This window comes from Solanum stenotomum, chromosome 2 (genome assembly GCF_019186545.1).
Source record: "Solanum stenotomum isolate F172 chromosome 2, ASM1918654v1, whole genome shotgun sequence".
Classification (NCBI taxonomy): Eukaryota; Viridiplantae; Streptophyta; class Magnoliopsida; order Solanales; family Solanaceae; genus Solanum; species Solanum stenotomum.
The window spans coordinates 4,227,923-4,240,118 of record NC_064283.1 but is presented as its reverse complement, the minus strand read 5'-3'; the positions used below and the strand labels follow the sequence as shown (position 1 = coordinate 4,240,118).

Sequence of the window (12,196 nt, the reverse complement as noted above, 5' to 3'; positions counted from 1 at the left end):
TTGTCACTTTTGACATATCAAGAAAAGATAATACTCCCTCTATTTAAAAAAGAATGACTCCCTTTCCTTTTTAGTCTGTTTCAAAATTAATGGTCTCTTTCTTTTTTTGGTAACATTTTAATTTCAGTTTTTCACGTGGCATGTTTAAGGCAACAAGATTAAAGGGCAATTTTGTACATTTGACAAAACTTTAATTTAGGACCACAAGATTTAAAAGTCTTCTTCATTTTCTTAAACTCCGTGTCAAATCAAATTAGGTCACTCTTTTTGAAACGAAGAGAGTAACTTTTTTTTCATGTTTTACCCTCAGCATGAAATACTTATTTTTCAAGACATCATTTTATAGGGATAGTTCAGTAAAATATAAGTGTCAATAATTATTTTCTTGAAAAATGTGTCAAGTCAAACTGTGACAAGTAAAAATAAATAGAGAGAGTATTATTTAATTTGTTTATTTATTTTAATTGCTCTTGACGGAATTGTGCTGTTACTCTCAAACAAAATTTTGAGAAATTAATTTTCAGTATCGACAACTCACCAGTCACCACTAATCTCGCTGACGTGTGCACGTGTATTTTATTTCACGAGATTCTTTCTGGAATTTAGATTTTAGTTTTTTTTTTCTTTTGTCACGTGCATTTCCTATTTACTTGGAGGTAATCTCACGTGACATATAAAAAGGTAAACTTGGAAAGGTATTTTTATTTTTATTTTAATTGTAATTTACTTAAATGACATTACCAATATACTAGGACTCTAGGAGTTTGTGTTACTTAAGTCTATAATTTTAGTTGTTCATTTCATGTTATTTAAACTCGTCGTAATTTAATATTATATACACATAAACTGTGAATATCACTGATTCGTTTCGATTCTTTTGTAAAAAATTTAATTGTTTATAACTCGTTATTATGTTTAAATAAAATTTCAAGTAACCTTGCAGCATGTTCAATAAACTAACACCTTGTTTGGATGGTTGTTACTCGTTCTATCATATTGTATTGCATTATTAGTTAAACTATTTTTTTTATTGTTACTTAATTTCTATTGTATAGTATTATTAAATTTATTGTTCGTTAGGTAATGACAAAAAAATCTATTTTATGTCTATGTCGCTACTTTAATATTTTCTTCTCATTTTGTCTTCATTTATTATTTAAGGGAAAAGGGTCAAAAATGCCCCTCAATTTTGTTTTATCGTTTGACTTTACTCTTGCCGCTAAAATAAAGTTAAATTTACACCTACCGTTACTAATCTCACCATATATACCCCTCATTTGATGAAAAGCCCCAAATTGACTCAAATTAACCAATTTTTACTTAAATTACCCAAGTTTTCAAATATGTAAAAACTTCAGTAATAATATGTACTATAGTAGCACTTTGTAAAGTATGAACTCCATCAATGTCTGCATTTCTATCAGCCTGTAGACTACATCTTTTTTTTTTTAATTAATTTTAAAGATGAAGATGAACGGATATGAAGATAAACAAAAATGGGTTATATTATTAGGTGGGTCGGGTCGGATTAAAATTGGATAATGGGTAAATGGGTAAAGGAAATTTGGGAGAATGGGTAAAATAGGGTTAACCGGGTTATTCTAAATGGGGTCGGATCATTGGGTTAAAATAGGGAATAGGTTTTTTTAAAAAAAATTTGGGTCAATTTTAAGGATTCCATCTAATGAGGGGTAAATTTGGTGAAATTAGTAACATGAGGGGTAAAATTAACTTCATTTTAAAGGCGAGGGTAAAGTCAAACAATAAACCAAAGTTGAGGGGTATTTTTGACCCTTTGCCCATTATTTAATAATGATATTTCTTCTCACCTTTTCATAGTAGTTCTACCATGTATCCTACTTTTCTTGTAGGTTTATCATTCAAATTATGGATGTCTGACATTATATAACGACAAAAAACGATACAATCTATCCAAACATTATATTCACTAACACAATACAGTATGATATAATACAACATGATCCACTATGTTACATATGAAACAATACGTAATAAACATCCAAACAAAGTGTAATAATCAATGTACATCTAAGCAGGGGCAGAGTCATCTTGTACTAAGGGGGTATCCGAACCCTCTTCGGGGGAAAATTATATTATTATACATGGTTAAAATAATTTTTATTATATGTAGTAGATATCGAACCCCCTTCAACTACTTCGTGTGCAGTGACGGGGGTTCTAAATCTGAAAAAATAGATACACGAAGTAGTCGAAGGAGGTTCGATATCTACTATATATACCTAAAAAATTATTTTAATTATGTATAAATCATATAATTTTCCGCTAAAGATGAATCCCCTAATTGTATGGTGACTCCGCCATTGTTCATGTGTCTATTTCTTCATATTTTGAACCTCCTTCAATTCTGACTCCGTCATTGCATCTAAGTAATATTTTTTCCTCAAATTGTTGGGTGGGGGAGTGATGTTAGGGGTAGGATGTGACTCAAGTACACGTTGCAATACTATTTATGTTTTTTTCCTTTTTCTTTACATGTAAATATACTTAAAATACGTTTCTATTTGCAATAGTTTTGTGTACATTGTATTCAGCAACTAAATGAAACGAATATCAAGAAATATTATATGGTAATGTACAACTATTATAGAAATTAATTAACAAAATATCTACTTAAAAAATTGTTGTAGGACAGAAATACTCTTTTTTTTTATAAAAAAAAAATGGACTAAAGAGGAATCTACTTTATTAAATGAGAGTATCTAGTTGTATTCATTTTGATACCCCATCAGATTCTCTAATTAAGATATTGTTAAATAAAGTTATCAACAGCTTGCACTTTGCAGTTTTGATTCCTAGGATTGATTGGCTATAAATAGTATTTTAATTTTTTGAGTCTCGAGATATGAAAATACAATGTATTTTATATACTGTCAAAGTACAGTGTAAGATAAAATACAAAATATCAAACTACTCTCTGTGGACTGCTAAATATTTGTCATTTAAAAAAAAAATCAAAATACAATTGAGTATATTCTTTCTATTTTGTCTTTAGTAATAATTATTTTTAAAGTAATAAATATTGATTGATTAATATAAAAAATCTTAAGTGAAAAAAACATGTACACATAATTAAAGAGAGATCAAGACAGAATATTTACTGAAGAAATATTAACATTTTTAAACAACTAAAGCTAATAAATAAAGATATGATAGTCATAATATATAATTTCTTAAGAGGCATGTGAATTAAAAATGTGACAGGTAAAATGGTTCGAAAGAAGTATAATGTTCAAAATGAGAAGGTAGTAAAACCAATTGAGTGTAACTTTACCAACCCCTTTACTTCTTCTTTAATTCTTTTCTTACAACAAATTGGCCTCCCTTGAATGATTTTAAAACAATAAAATGCCACCAGTGAAGGTGGTCATTTTTGGTCAATATTGGACATATTAAATTTGATTACTTTTGCAAATTCAAAGTATGAATTTTTTCTCTTAAAGTTGATATTTGCAGCCAGGAAAATAAAATAAGAAAAAGAGGGCGGCGCGCCGGCGCCTCGTGTAAAAGCTGGAATCCAAAGATCTATTAATACTTATTTATTTAATAATATTTCATTAGAGAAATCGCTTAAAACATTTATTAATCATCTGTTAAGATTACCAAGTATTTAATCATTTAACACTCTACTAATATAATTAATAGACGACTTGTTTTTTTCTTAAAAAAATAAATAAATAATTATTAGTCAAATTCGATATAGCACTTGATAAGGACGATAATTGGCTGAAGTTGGTTGGCTTGATGACTAAGCTGCAAATCAGAAGGCAATTAATTAGATAGCTTGGAATTAGTCTTTCGTAATATATTTCAGATACAAATAATATCCAATTAAAATTGAGATAAATGGCACGTCAGCAACACATCAATAATCCCAATCTTACGTAAAATTGTTCATCCATATCAAAGTCATAATATAATTTTTGAATGCATAAAGTCACGCACCAAGTAATTAAAGTTCATTTGATCGTTATCCTTCCAAAAAATTTATCATTACAAAAATTAATTGTTACATATCCATGGATGTTTCGGGAAAATCTATGTGGGGCTTTGAATCTAATGTTTCTTTATTTAGTAGTGCGAAAGTAGTAACAGAAAATTGAAATTAATCTTGATTATAGTTAAGAGCCTTAGCAAATTTCGTATAATTCATAATAGTACTAGCAATTACTAAAATGAATGAGTTAACCAATGTTAACATCAAGTTCAACTAGAAGTTTTTTTTCAAATTATTATTTTTGTTTCATAAGCTTTTGGTTGCTATGAATAGTAATAGTCATGCTGTGCACTTGTGCTTCATGAACATGGCTTTCCTTTTCAATTCGTCAAAAAAACTATGATTGATAAAATTCAAATCGAAAGTACGTAGAAAAGGAGTTTTATTATAATTGAAGGAAAATCAAAATATCTATTTGATGTGATTAGTAATGATGGACGTATTGAAGAAAATTGTTCAAGTGGCTATTTCATGATGACATTGAAGAAAATTGTTCAAGTGGTTATATATTGCATGGACATATTTATATGACGTTTTTTTCGAAATGGACATTCACAAGTTGAATTTTAAATGACATCACTTATTTTTCTTGCGATACGATGTATATATATATCCCTAATGCATCATCTAGTCCTTAATAATGTCATTTCCTTAACTTGATAGAAGACAAATTGATTTAGTTTAACCAATAGATTACTGACCCCAAAGAAATCTATTAGAGCAGAAAAGACACAAAGGGCCCTAAAGGTGGAAGATGACGCATATTTGCATTAGTGCAAAGTAGATTCTCTCCCTCCTATTTTAATTTGTTCGTTCGATTTTAAAAAGGTATAGTAATATATCAAAATATTTATTAATTTTATATAAAGAAAAATTTATTTCTTTTAAAAATTTATTTAATTTTTTCAACTTTACCGGGATCTTTCAATTTCAAGGGAAAAACGTTGCTTAACAAATGGACAAAAAAGTAAAGGGACCAAACTGTCAATTGCAGTTTTTACAGGTCACTAATTTATCATTACATAAAATATGAAGGGTATGTTCCGCCGACATATTTGGAATCTTTAAGATCCACTTGACTAATGAAAGTGACATATGTTTCACTTTACTAACATGAGATTCCGCATCTCCTTCAGCTCTGGAACGTCAATTTATGGGCCAAACATATTTCGTTTTCAAACAATAATAATACTCCCTCCGTCCTATTTTTATGTGGCAATATTTGATCGGATATGAAGATTAAGAAATAAATGAAGACTTTGAAATGTTTATCAAATTGCCTCTTCAAAAAATAGTCATAATAAAAAGTAGACTCACTTTTTCGCTCTCTTCATAAATGTATTGGAGTACTATCTTTAAGATTAAGTGGGATCGACAAGGGTAAAAGAGGAATTGTATCTTTAAATATTTACCATATAAGGAAATATGACATTTTTTTTGGGACTGATCAAAAAGAAAATGGTGCCACATAAAATGGGACGGAGGGAGTAACAAAATAGAATCTGGAAAGAAGATATGTTTTTATCTTACAACAATTGTAGGATGAATTTTAAACCACATGATTATTTTTCAATAGCTGGCGTTCATATATTTTTGGGATAAGAGTCGCTTGGAGTAATTTTAGTTGTTAACATGTGATTTTTGGGCCCGATTGGATATCATCGCACTCTTTTTGATTTATAAAAAAATAATTCATAAATTGGGTGACTCTATTGATACGAAATTAAGTTGAGTGACTTTTTCAAATAATTTCACATACTTAAGTGATCTTTTGAGATATTTACTCACCAAAATTTAAGCCAATAGATTTCTATTTTTTAATTCTAAAATGAAAAAAAGATAGATCGTGATTAGTGAAAGAAGCATAAACTTTTTTTGTTCAATATTTACACCAACAGTAGTTGTTCACGTTGCAGGAAAAAGAATCGTGAAAAATATGGAAAGTGGTGTGCTGTAACATGATGATAATTACTTAATTAGTCTTCTAATTTCAAAAAGAATTTAATTTGTTCTTTTAATAAAGAGCCTTGTAATTTCTGAAGGGACAAATATTGATAGTTCTAACTTCTAACGCACTATTATTATTCATCCATTTTCAACCTTTGGCCCTTTGCTGTGGACAAGAAGCAATATAATGGGCATGTCTTATTAGGCAGCGTAGGCACATGTATGCCAGGGTGTCCAATTGGACACTCTTCGTAAAAAAAAAATACCACACATACAACTAAAATAATATATGAAGTGATTAAATAACATATTTTGGATAACCTTGACATAATAGATTGTTATAGCCTAATGGTTTAAGATGCCTTGAAGGTGTGTTTAGACATCTTTAATGAGTCAGTGCTCGAATGTTCAAATCTCACAAAAGCTTTCGTTGTTTAATTTTTGGACCCTCTTCGTGAAATAACAATTTTTTCAAATTTCCCCTTTATGAAAAAAGCTTTTATTGTTAAATTTTTTGACCCTCTTCATGAAATTCTTGGCTCTACCATTGATAGCAGTAGTTAGTAGTTACAGGATTACTTGCACTTTTTTATCCCCTTAGTAAATTTTGTCCCTCGATTTTGTTGAAAATATAATTAAGTAAATAAAAGTAGAGTCCGGAGTTAAAAGGGCAAAAAAAAATTGTCAAAAATTCCAAAAGGGCACATCAATTTTTTTAAAACCAAAAGGGCAAAATCGTTCTTGACGAAGCGATTTTCCTCTGACACAATGACGAAAAATCGCTGCCCTAGCAGCGATTTTGTCTAAAAACTTTTTTTCTTTTTTTTATTATTAAAATTCGCTGTCAGCGATTTTGTAAAAAGAAAAAAAAAATCTTCAAGTTTTTTTTTTAAAATTTAATATTCTTTTATTATTATTTATGATATATAATTCAATTTTCCTCATGCTTCAACATTTTTATTGAGTATACTGTCCGTCTTGTTTATCATTTTTATATTATTAATAATTAACAATAGGCATGAAAAACACTACCCCTACAGTGATGTGTAAGGAAAAAAAAATTCTGACTTAAAATCACTGCCACGACATAGATTTTTAATGAAAAAAATAAAAAATTACAAAATCACAGCGATTTTTAATTAAAAAAAAAATTACAAAATCGCTGCTAGGGCAGTGATTTTTAATTAAAAAAAAAAAGAAAAAAAGTTTTTAGATAAAATCGCTGCTAGGGCAGCGATTTTTCGTCATTGTGTCTGAGGGAAATCGCTTCGTCAGGAGCGATTTTGCCCTTTTGATTTTAAAAAATTTTGATGTGCCCTTTTGGAATTTTTGACAATTTTTTTTGCCCTTTTAACTCTGGACTCAATAAAAATACGTGTTTCTTTAACAATTGAAATTTTTAGATAAAATAACTACACCTTAAATCAGGTAAAACAAGGCAAAGATTCTATGAATGAATCTTACTATCATTCATTATAAAAAAAAAATTCTACATACTTGAATCAGACTCGCACATAAGGATTATATTTGCACAATTCATGGCAATAATGTCGTAGCAGGTCACAAATACTATCTATTGGATGAGACTGCCATAAAATCCTCACAAATAATGAACATTTGTTAGGATTACTGTATGTATCATAAATTTGGTACAAACTGCTCACAGATAAATGATATCCGGTAAAAAAAATCGTGTTTAGAAGTAGCTAGATGATTTTTATTTTATATTTCCTAACGTGTTTATTATCGTGAAAAATTTATATATAATATTTATAGGACTAATAATTATAAGTTATGACATTATTTTTTATCTTTCAAATTTTAACAATAAACAATTACGGGTTATAACATATTACATAAATTAAAAAAGGATTGAAAAAAATGTGAAATACAAATTTGTTTTAAAATAAAAAACATTAAAAACGGAAATGTAATTAACAGAAAATTTGAAAATCTTAATGATAATTAATAGGAGGCATAAAACTAGGAAAGATATAACAAAAAAATATTTGTTTTCCTTGTTTAGCTCAAGATAGTTATTGACATTTTCTCTCACTTGTTAATTGTCTTTCAAACAATTTTTTTTTATAGTATTTGTAACTTTCTCTTTCTCTTAATATTCTCTCTGATTCGTCTTCATTTTGTTCTATTAGGAAAAATAATCTAGTTCGTATTGTCATGGAAGGTATCTTATCAATACTAATAAAGTATGGTGGTCGATGAAATCCTTCAGGTTAGTGTTTATTTAGAATTTATTTTTGTATTGGCTATATAAATAATACTGTGTAATTTTTTTCTATTAAGTGACAATGCGATAATTTGTGAATGAATATTTTCTAATTATATATTAATAAAACGTAAAAATTTGATATGAGAAAAGGCTACTCGAAAATGTAATGAATTTTGCGAATGAATACTGATTAAATATGAATTTTGTATAATGTTTTTACTAATTAATTTGTGAATGAATACTGATTTAAAATGTCTATAATTAAATTTCTTCATTCTTTGTATGAACCATTATTGATTTTTTTATGACTCTGGTAGAAAAATTGACGTAAATCTTGTATGAAATTCGTATAATAGTAAGATCAAGTTTGTATAAAAATTTATAATTTTTATTATAAATTTTTATGGCACGAATCTGGTATGATTCAATTTTCATTTTTGGCATCATATTGGTATGGAATTGTGCATAATAATGGGATGAAATTGGTATACTTAATAAAAGACAATTACCAGTTATAAATTGTATGATTTTGTATTCTTTTTGGCATGAATCTGGTATGAATCAGTGTTTACTTTTGACATGAAATAAATATAAAAAATATGCATAAAAATGGTATGAAATTTGTATACTGATATAGCATATGTATAAAATTTATTTGTACTTTTGTATCTTGTAATACTAACACACTACTTTATGATGGAACAGAAAAATATGCAATTCAAAAGTGTCGGAGCATAAATTATTGTCGTCTGGTTCAAAAAGAATTGTAGGGATACCACAACTTGAACGTTGGAAAGGGTTTGCTGATGTGAAATTCAAGAGGTCTAAGGTTATGTGCAGTACATGTCGTAGGGAGGGACACAACAAGAAGACATGTTCAAATTACCCTGCTAAAAAAAGACATAATTTATTTTTACTTTGTTTTGGTTGTTTTACTGTGACAAACTTATGTTTTGATTTATTTAGTCTTTTAAGTCAATGAATTATAATTTCAGAACATTTATTATTTGTACTAGTTAATCATTTGTGTATTAAGTGTTTTTCAAATGTATAGTCAAAAACTATGTAATGTTAGTATGCAATTGATATCAATTGAAAAAATTAAGTCAAATCTTAGTATGAAATTGGTATGCATTTGGCATCCAATTGATGTCCCAGTGGTAAAATTGAAAAAACAACATGTAATTGAGATTTCAACTGAAATAGCTAACCGAAAACTAGTTAATGTTGCATTCAATTTTGGTATTGAACTGGTATCCCATTGGAAAATTTGAAAAAAGGCAAGTAACTCAGATTTCAACCGAATTAGACAACCTAAAACTAGTTAATGTTATACCCAATTGGTATACATTTGGTATCTAACTGATATCCAATTGAAAAAATTGAATAAAAAATATGTAATTGAGATTTCAACTAAATTAATCAGCCTAAAACTAGTTAATTTGTACCCAATCGGTGTACATTTGGTATCGAACTAATCTCATTGAAAAAATTGAAAAATAAAACATGTAATTGAGATTTCAAATGAATTAGTCAGCCTAAAACAAGTTAACTTTGTATCCAATTGGTATACATTTTGTATCCAACTGATATCCCATTGAAAATTGAAAAACCAACATGTAATTGAGATTTCAACTACATTAGTCAGCCTAAAATAAGTTAATGTTGTATCCAATTGGTACACATTTAGTATCCAAGTGATATCCTATTGGAAAAATTGAAAAACGAGCATGTAATTGAGATTTCAACCAAAAACCTAAAACAAGTTAATGTTGTATTCAATTGGTATCCAACAGATATCCCACTAGTAAACGAAAAAAAAATGTAATTGATATTTCAACCAAACTAGATAACATAAAATTAGTTAATGTTGTAGCCAATTTGTATATACTTGGTATCCAGAGCATGTTCTTTTGCTATGCGTGGTCCATCATTTTTCTATTTGTATCCGACTTGTTGAAAAATTAATGCTAACACCATATGAAATTGGTATCCAATTTGTATCCATGTGAAAAAATTAAGTATAACAATATATGTTTTTATACTCAATATAAAACATACTTTTGATTTTCAAAAATCATGAACGAAATTAATAAATTTTGTTTAATACTATGCATTTATGCATAGTATATATTGTTGTCAAAAAACTGAAAATAAATAAATAAACGACATCCTAAAATATAAACATGGAATGAAAGTCTAAGTCGATCATTTGTATAACAATTGATCTCTTTGGTGTTGGTGCAGGATAATAGGTAGTATCCAGAGCATGTTCTTTTTCTATGTGTGGTCTATCATTTTCCTTTTTTCTCTTTTGCCCCTTTCGATTTTAAGGAGTTGCAATTTTCTTTGCTTCTTTTTTCTTCTCCTTTACTGCGATTTGTTTCTTCTTGTGAGGGGTAACACTCTTGTTCGCCGGATTTGCATTTTTGTTGGTCGAAGACGTTTGAGTCAAGATGTTAAAAGATGGAGCCTCAATTTCAACATTAGAACTCGCTTCTACGCATCTGAGCTCTTTTTAAGTGTATGCTCATCTTTTTTTGAAAAGCCTAAAATCTTGATTCTTAGTATTGTGAAAAAGATTTGACCTTTCTTTTGAGTGTACAACGAAGAAAACTGATTATGATGAGAGAAATGATTTACTATTTCTAAGAAGAAAAATGAAGACGTGAGAGAGATTTTTTTACCTTTGAACGTGGGGATGGTGGGGTGCTGTTTTGGAGTGTGAGAAAGAGAGAAACGTGGTGATGGAGATGATTTGTGACAGTTAAAAAAAAAACCTAATATCAATGTAATATTATGTGTGAAAGGTAACATAATCCCTAAAAAAGGGTAATAGATATTCATTGATTATCTCTTATTAATTGTATTTATATCACCTATTAATTAAAATATAATTATATTAGACTAATTATTTAATAAAGTGGAGTTTAATTGATTAATAAAATATGATCTGCTATAACTTGAAATTAAAATGTTATAAGTAGTAATATTTTGAAAGTACATTTAATATTTCCCCTTAAATATATATGTAAGGTGATTTTTCCTTTATTATCCGCTGTAGAGTCCAACTAATCAGGTTTTATATAGGGTAGAATCTATTAAAAGAAAAACGCTTCATTTTAAGAGTTTTCTATTTATAGGTTTGAATCTCTAATTCTTGATTAAGGTCGGAAAATCATATACATCGCACCCTAACCATTAGTATTGACACATATGTATCTATATATCACATGTAAACATGACAAGTCTAACTTCAATGTAGTTTAGTATTATATGTCTAACTTCAATGTAGTTTAGTATTCAAATCAAAGATATCGAATGGAACAATAGTAATATGGTCAAATAATAGTAAATGTTTTTTTTATTATTTCTATTTGAATATAGATTAGTTTATATTTTATGTATTGACGATATAAAATTAATTATACAATCAAATTATTTATAAGGTAATAAAAAAAATTATGTTACGTTATAGCATTTATTAGTAATCTAAAACAGATAATACATAACATGTAAAATAAAATTTAAAAAAACATTAATAAAATAAAAATTTACGTCTTACATTACATTTCACATGAGTTTTTGGTTTCTTGGTTTGGGCTAATATTGAGAGTTAAAGACATCTAAAGTTATATTGAAGTTTTTCATTATAACGATTAGATAATGAATGTAAAATTCCACAAATGAAAATCTTCTCGAGGGTGGTAGGTACCTCATCCAATTATCATATATGCACATGTCTTTGATAACAATTTTTTTTCTCTATGGATATTATTAACAAACTTTTCCTTTTAGATTCAAAATACAAACATAATATGTCCCTATATTAACTGAATATTCAAATCATATGGGATTAAATGTATCTCAACACTTTTTTTTACTTTACTTTTAAACTTGTCTCTTGTGTAGAATTATAATTTGGGGTTGATTAATGTTTTTAATTTTTCTTTTGGGTCACCCTTTCCTCTGCATATCAATAT

At 28.0% G+C, this 12,196-nt stretch overlaps 1 protein-coding gene across 1 annotated transcript in view; it reads right to left on the bottom strand.

The window, feature by feature from the left end:
* LOC125857134 (WD40 repeat-containing protein HOS15-like) overlaps positions 1-12,196 on the bottom strand; it is a 281,455-nt gene that overhangs the window by 187,870 nt on the left and 81,389 nt on the right. The window lies entirely within an intron of this gene.